At 40.5% G+C, this 8,665-nt stretch overlaps 1 protein-coding gene across 2 annotated transcripts in view; it reads right to left on the bottom strand.

Annotated features, from left to right (window-relative positions):
- Window positions 1-676: 676 nt before the first annotated feature.
- LOC130295464 (uncharacterized) overlaps window positions 677-8,665 on the bottom strand; it is a 50,178-nt gene continuing 42,189 nt past the window's right edge. For both annotated transcript variants that reach the window (XR_008848840.1, XR_008848842.1), the window contains one exon: window positions 677-1,408. The gene's annotated coding sequence lies outside the window, so the exon portion shown is untranslated. The remainder of the gene's footprint in view (window positions 1,409-8,665) is intronic.

The following is an 8,665-nucleotide window of genomic DNA, read 5'->3' as shown; positions in this document are numbered from 1 at the left end:
TACTCCATGACCCTGTAAGTATAAGCACTTCCTTTTGTCTCTTGCCCAATCTTTGTGCCATTTCAACCTTAGAGAAAGCGTTCTGTTTGTGTCTTGCCTTGCCGTGTATCTGAACCCATTGCTACGTATCCTGACCTTGCTCCTGTGCCGCCTGCCTTCTGACCTCTTGCTATGTGATCTGACCTTGCTACAGTGCCGCCAGCTCTGACTGTCATGATTTTGAGTTGCCTGATCCTTCCTGTGCCACGTTACACCTCAGCTGCCTGTGTGGATGAGTCGTATCAAGGGTAGCGACCTGTGTGCCGCATGCCCCAGCAAGTCCATCCGGTGGGCTCTGGTGAAAACCGGCGGCACTTTAGACTCCACACCCTGGTACGGCCCATGCCATCATCCACACAGGTACAGTGGATCCATTTTACCTCTGACGTAACACAAAGCATGTCTAGAAACCTCTTCCACAGTCAAGTCAACGAGTCAACTCCAGACTATTGTTTCTTGTGTCCATGTAGCTGCTATAAAGCATCTAAACGCCATTACTAGAGCACAGCAAAAGCTGAAGCAATATGGCTGCCTCCAAATGTGATTTTTTTTATTATTTTATTACAATCAGAAAATAGAAATAGATTAGAAAAAAAACATATTTTAGTATCTGGCTCTAATCAGTTAAAAAAAAAAATTGGTGCAATAAATAGAAAAAAATAAAACATCCTCAATCCGAATGAATTGACAGCATATTCTGTATGTTTGACTATTGGTTTACAAATATGTGTTATTATGTGTTATATTCCTATTTGCAGCATGATCATCGAGACGTTGGCAGTCCTGCCCTATTAAATTACTGCAGAGCAATCTGTGCTCGCACTATTATCATTAGAACATCCTCAGTGATATTACACTAATGTACAGTTTGTTTACTGCAGGACAATCGCCATGACATTAGCTGTTCAAAATTGCTCCAAACAGATCGTTTTCAGGCTACGGATTATAGTAAAACAACCAGATGAGGCATAAGGGTGATTACTGACAATGACTAAAATATAAATCATTGCTAATATACCACAATTTGATTAAAAGTATCAGTACATGTAGAGTGATACTAATGGGATACACAAGGGTATTGGGTTGAGTCCATCCGTGGTGTTGTCTCTGGAAAGCGCTTGTGTTTCCCCACGGTTCTCCAACCACAGTCTGCTAGGTCATTTGGCTTTAGATACAAGTGATTATAAGCCTGTCTGCGTAAATTAGGCTATAAGATCGTCGCAGATATGCCTGTTACCCCATAATAATAGTGTTACATAATGGTAATCATTATGAGAACACTCTAAAAGTCTATGGGTGAAGATAACCACAATGTCTCGATGATGTGAATACATTCTTTAAGAGGGCATCCTTGAAAGGGAATTTTCATCTAAAAAAAGAGAAAAAAATCACAATTTTAGAACAATGTCTAATAATACCAATGCAACTTTGATTTTAGTTTTTTTTGTTAAGGGGATTACAGTTGACAGCAAAGCAAAAGGGAAAAATGGGGAAATGTTTTCGAATTACTGCTTTAAGTAGAAGAATGGAAGTGAAAACTTCATACTTTACCAAGTCCATAACATTTTACTTTCTCTCCCACCTAATATTCATAGGCTCTAAGCAGCACCAGGATAAATGTCATACACCAAGCTTAAGTGATAAGGTAAGGCTCCTAGGAGGTTGGCAGAACCATTTAAAACCAATATATTTTTTTTATTTTTTGTGATATTGGGACAATTCACTATAAACAGCCTTTGTTTATGGTTTTGCATAACAAAATGTGGACCTTCTGGGTTCCGACAGATTTGCCTTTGTGAGTCTTCACCCATAACCTCTGCAGGGAGGTGTGTACCTTCAAACAGGCAATACCTAGACCACCAGGAGTAGACCTTAGTAACAACAGTTGAGCAATGAATGGTTTGGAGATGAGATAAGGTACCAGGGCAGAGGACAGAATTTGCAGTCAGACAGTAGTCGGGATAGGTGAAGTTTCTATAAAATGTGAATCAGCTAAGAGATCAGTACAGGCTGCAGACAGAAGTAAAAGGTCAGGAGCAAGCCAAGTCTTTAAAAGAATAACCAGGAGTGGACATACCCTTTGATTCTAATGAAAGGTATGGCTCAGGCATCGAAGTATAGGTAAGGGGTCCCCAAATAGCAGGTCTTGATTACATCAAGTAAAGTGAAGCACTGAAAGGTAGCTAGGGCTAGCCAGAGCTGAGCCCCTACTTCTCATGGGCCTTATAGTGACTACCACTATATTGAAGCTCCTGTGCCCCAATATAAAACCTGCAACTGGATCCACCACATACTCTAAGTGGTCTCTTCTTAAAAAGTACCTGTCACCAAACTAAAATTTAAATATATTTTTCCTTATGTAATAATAAGAAACGTTGCTATTTACTTGCTGTTAAAATTCTCAACCTTTAAGTTTTTAATGTGATGGAAAAAATGGCCACTAGGTTGCTCTGTTCTGTTCCCTGCACAAGTTAAACAGTTAGTTTGGTCTCCTCCCGGCCTGGCAGGAGACCAAACTCAGTAAGTGCATGCGGGGCATGGTGAGGCACCACTCTCCCAGGCTTCAGTGAAGTCATGCCTGCTGGGGAATGCCCGCTTTCTCCTGCCGGGAGATCCCACAATTTGAGTAAGGGGAAAGGTATGATACAGAGCTTTTTAAAGCTCAGAAATGTATTTGAAGGGCAGGAGAGGTGTTATGAATAGTTAGGGAATATAAACTGCTTGGTTTGCACACTCTGCTATCTTCACCCATGATTACAATGAAGTTAGACTTTAATTCATCCTTGCCCCCAGTATTTCTATGAATTTTGCAGAAAGAATCCTCAGCCTTTTTGTTTCACATTGTAATTATAATTGATAATGTTAAGGCAGTTGACAAAAAAAAATCCGGTTTGAGGCTGAAAATTAAACGAAATTATCAGTCCGGGAACGCTGTTTAATTATGCATGCATTTCGCTAGGCATCTTTAAATATTAACAAGATATGTTTACGCACTTATGACCCAAGATATTCACAAAAGTGTGAAAACCCCGTCTGCAATCCAAGCTGAAAACCAGTGCATCAGAACTGTACAAGTCATATTTCTCTTTTCTGATGAAATATGGGATTGCTGGGCTCAATGACGCTCACGAATGTAACAAGTCTTGCAATTATATGAAATTATATTGAATATATTTATGATTTCAGCAGATGATTAATAATGAATGGCATTCGGTGAGATTCCCTTAATTGAGGAGGGGAGACTCATCAACAGATGTTTGATTTAGAACATACGCCATTACCTGCAAACATAGTTTTGTGTGTATGAATAAATAAATTCAGATCTTTAAGAAAACCAAATAATTTAGAAATAATACGTGATACGAATGATAGTGAGATATTCCATTGCATCACTTTAAATAAGATTCCTCACTAAAGGGGCTGTCTGGTAAAAAAAAAAAAATGCATCCCCTATCCACAGAGCGCTCGAATAATATTGCTATGCAGCACACATATAATACCACTATACTGTGCTCAAATAATACTGCTGTACAAACACTGGAAAACTGTCCAAACAAGTGGAAAAGAAAAATTACAACTCAGCTCATTCACCACAGGGGCCACAGGTGAAGGGATTGCTTTGTAATCTGACGCGCTGGAGCTCGAATAAAGCGGGTCGTCTGCCCATGTTGACATACAATAGAAGGTGAGGGATCCAGCTTCACAGCAATGTGGCTGTTAAAATTAAAACTTTAATATAATCAATAAAACATGGAAACAAATGAAAAAAACTAAAAGCAGACACTCCGACACGTTTCGGGCTATTACAAGTCCTTAATCATGGCTGCCAGGATTAAGGGCTTGTAATAGCCCGAAACGCGTCGGAGTGTCTGCTTTTAGTTATTTTCATTTTTTCCATGTTTTCTTGATTATATTAAAGTTTGGATTTTAACAGCCACGTTGCTGTGAAGCTGGATCCCTCACCTTCTACTGCATAATAACACTTTACAGTGCTGAAATAATACTGTTATACAGTACACATATAATACCACTATACAGGGCTCAAAAATAGTGCTATACAGTACACAGATATACAGTGTTGCTTTTAAGTTCACAAATAATACACAGTATATGTTTTAAATAGTGTTGAGTGGCATAGGCCATATTCGAATTTGCGATATTTCGCGAATATATGGACAAATTTTCATCATATATTCGCTAAATTAGCATATTTGTAATATTCGTGTTTTATTTTCGCATATGCGAATATTCGCGTATGCGAAAATTAGCATAAGCGAAAATATGCACAAGCGAAAATTCGTATATGCGAAAATTTGCACGCCAGTCTCACACAGTAGTATTAGAGCCTTCTTTACACCACACAAGCTGGAAGCAGAGAGGGATGATCACTGTGATGTGTACTGTGGAAAAAAAAAATTAATATTCGTAAATACGAATATATAGTGCTATATTCGCGAATATTCGCGAATTCGCGAATATGCGATATTCGCGAGCAACACTAGTTTTAAAATCTCTTCTGAATCTGGTCTTTAGTCTTTTGTTTGTCAGACAAGTCTGAAGCAAGAGGAACCAGCAGGCGAGTGATATCTGACAGTTCAGCCCAGCTCTTCAGCTACACATCAGGATGAGCACGATCACACTGCACAGTTTTATACTGAGAATATACATTCTCTGAATGTAGATACAGAAATACTTACTAGCGTATTCTGCCCCTAGACATCTTATCCCTTATCCAAAGGATAGGGGATAAGATGTCTGATCGCGCAGATCCAAGCCCTGGGGACCCCTGCGATCTCGGCTGCGGCACCCCAGACGTGCGGTGCACAGAGCGAACTTTGCTCCAAGCCCGATGACTTTCAATGCAGGGCGGAGGTTCGTGACTTCACGCCCCCCTCCCATAAACTTGCATTGAGGGGGCGTGGCCATGATGTAATGAGGCCATGACATCACGAGCCTCTGGCGCTGCACCCGATGCTCTAAATGAATGATGGGTGCAGCAGGGAGATTGCAGAGGTCCCCAGCGGTGGGTCCCCCGCGATCAGACATCTTATACCCTATCCTTTGGATAGAGGATAGATGTCTAGGGGCGGAATACTCCTTTAAGAGAGAGGGAAAAAAAACTAAATATGCAGTTGAGGCCCCGTGCAGGCTGCATTTAAGCTGTACATTGGAAGTGTAAGCTGGGAAAAGCTCCTGGCATATACATCCAACATATCCATTGACCCAAAAAATCCTATTTGCCTCCATTCGAGTGGTATACTTTGACATAGATAGATAATAAATAGATGCTTTATAGATAGATAGACAGATATTCTGGATATTCTGGCACTACCTTCTACCTTGACATTAGTCTTATTTATTAGTGAACACACCTGATTGTCAGCACAGTGCTGGTAGTTACGGACTGTAGATCTATGTCCCTTTTGGCAAAGAACGCTCTCCTTGGAATGTTCTAAAATACATTAGCACATGCCATTTTAGTTTGGCACGATGTCTATTCCCTGGCTGCAGGTAGAAAATGCTCTCTTCTTCCATCTGTTCACAACTAAAAAAAAAGGCAAATGGACAAGGCCGAGCTGGGAATCTTGCCATTTTAATAAATGATTTTCAGGAGAATTTTTTTTTATCATTTCATGAGTTGCTGTTTTTTTTTTTTTTTTGTTCTTATATAATTGAAACATGATAGAAACATGTGCTTTAAGGTATATAGATAGAAGTGTGGTGCCCAGTTATTAAATAGACTTCTGAAGCATAAAATTCTCTTTTTCATTGTACTTTGGGGTTACCAGAACAGGTAATTCAGGACCAGCTGACTCCTGACAATTACCTAAACATTGTTGGCAATATAATCCTGGGACACTTGGGATTTCCTGTGGAAATCTTTTTTTTTTTTTTTTTATCAACTGGTGCCAGAAAGTTAAACAGATTTGTAAATCACTTCTATTAAAAAACATCTTAATCCTTCCAGTACTTTTTAGGGTCTGTATACTAAAGAGAAATCCAAAAAATAAATTAATTTCCTCTGATGTCATGACCACAGTGCTCTCTGCTGACCTCTGCTGTCCATATTCGGAACTGTCCAGAGCAGCATAAGTTTGTTATGGGGATTTTCTCCTGCTCTGGACAGTTCCTAAAATGGACAGCAGTGGTCAGCAGGGAGCACTGTGGTGATGACATCAGAGGAAATACATTTCTTTTTTGGATTTCTCTTTAGTATACAGCCCCTAGAAAGTACTAGAAGGTTCAAGATTTTTTAATAGAAGTAATTTACAAATCTGGTTAACTTTCTGGCACCAGTTGATTAAAAAAAAAGGTTTCCACGGGCGTACCCCTTTAAGCCCCTTCCCAGGACCCCAACAAAACGCCTAGGAATTGCCAATACTTGCTCATACTCCACCTCTTTATTCACCTTTGCCCACATTATATCTGTTTCCCAGGACTGTTAATAGTTATGCTAATACCTAAATCTTTACTCAAGGCATTGAATGTTAGAGCATTTCATCGAGGGTGGCTTTACATTGACTTGCTATATTATGTCTCCCCTCTCTCTGTTGTACTGTTAACAATGTTTAGGTGGGATCAATAGTACAAGAAAATGGATCACTGCTTTTAGGTGTATTAGAGGCATTAGTTGTAGCTCCTGAGCCCCATGCAAAATCCATAAAAGGGTCCACATATTTGGTTCTTTTATAATACTTGTGTCTTCTAATTTCGTTGATGAGCTTTTGGACACCATCAGCCACAATGGGCGATTACAACCGCTATCTCTGCAGCCCTTATTACTACACTCATATACTTGCAGTGCCACATGAATGATAATACAGCCATTGTATGTAAAACCATGGGACTAAATACATACATCATGTAGGTTTACATGGTATGAAAGCTGTATGATAAGGTCCACTAGAGCTGGTTAGGTATCGACATACGATTAGTTAAGGGATGGAGATGTCAAATGTTTAATGGCTAAGTCTAATAATAGAGTTCAAGAATGACCAATCCCGGGCTCACTCAGAACTTTGGGGTAAAAGCAGCTTGCCGAGCATTTGAACTTTTCCAGGCTTAGCATGCGCGAGCCTGATAACAGCGCTATTATTAACAGAAGGGATGAGAATCACATGGCCTCTTTGCACCTGAATGAATTGTGAAAGTACTAAGAACACCAAGATGATGTCAGAGTAGCCTAACATACTTTGCAGCTAGCAGCAAGATTACATGACCCAAGACTAGCCAATAATTTCTTGTAGTATGTGATATACAGTTCCCAGGCCAATCAGAAGACATCATAGAAGCTCATAAAATCCTATGCCCTGCATTGCAGTTGCCATCTTGGAGAGAAAGCAAAGAGAGAAAGAGAGAGAGCACAGAGGAATTACTGACCCCCAAATTCAAGCAAGCTGAACAAAATGTTGAGCAGTGGGCTGACCTCAGACAGTGACCTGTCACCTGCATTGCTGTGTCCAGTTGGTGCACTACTAATCGCAGCCGTGTTCATGCAGAACGAGCCCATAAAAGCTATCACATTACAATTACTAGCAAGGTGAGCAAAGAAATGGTCTGGCCTGCATTTTAGCATATAAAATATGCATTGAAGGGCATTGAGAGTGAATAGGCATCTAAGGCCAAGTTAATCAAACATATAGTATTTCTACCTGGGTTTAACATAAATTCCCATAAAAAGCGTTGAGAGTGAACATGCAATACACATTTTGGACCAAGTTTTCTTGTACTTTCTAGGTTTAATCAAAAAAAATTTCCTCTACCAACTTCAGTCCTAGGGGAACCTGAAAAATGAAATTGTGAACAACCCCTTGAAACCTCTCAGGTAGGATGAATAACAAGATATCCATTACACATTTCTTCTTCCTTTAGATGTCATCATTCTGCTGCAGGAAAAATCATTTTCTTTCCGGGGTCACATGACACAAATGATGGGTTAATTCCTTTCCCACTTCATGCACTTGAAGTATAAGTTTCCTGCCACACTTTTGAGGAGTGTTTGTGTCAGATCTACAGAAAACATGTCTTTTGTTGTGACTCCTGACCTTGTGGCATTTTATACATTCTCAATTATAGTCGTCTTCTAGAGTAGGTGATGCTATGTTTCTTTAATGTTAATAGTGTTGGACTTTGATATGGATACGAGGTCACACACATGAGAGCGCCCCAGTGCCCCAGGGTCTGTGAACAAAGCCCAGGCACTACCAACTAGTCTCCTATGTTGATGGCGACCAGACCTTAACTTATGGTTAAGTTGCTGTGAATTAGAGGGACAAGGGTTAAGAGGAATTAGGAGTAATCTGAGTAGTGAGTTTGTAATGGCTAGGCGACAAAGGCTGACCTTGAAGGGGTACTCCGCCCCTAGATATCTTATCCCCTATCCAAAGGATAAGGGATAAGATGTCTGATCGTGGGGGTCCCACCGGTGGGGACCCCCGTGATCTCTCCAGCAGCACCCCCTGTCATCTGCTGCACAGAGCAAACTTCGCCCCATGCCTGATGACAGGCGATACAGGGCTCGGAGTATTGTGACATCATGCCCCGCCCCATCAATACAAGTCTATTGGAGGGGCATGGCGGCTGTCACCCCCCACTCTTGTATTGAAGGGGCGGGCGTGATGTCATG

Source organism: Hyla sarda, chromosome 11 (genome assembly GCF_029499605.1).
Source record: "Hyla sarda isolate aHylSar1 chromosome 11, aHylSar1.hap1, whole genome shotgun sequence".
In the NCBI taxonomy this organism is placed as follows: Eukaryota; Metazoa; Chordata; class Amphibia; order Anura; family Hylidae; genus Hyla; species Hyla sarda.
The sequence above is the reverse complement of the archived record's forward strand: the minus strand, read 5'-3'. Positions and strand labels throughout refer to the sequence as shown.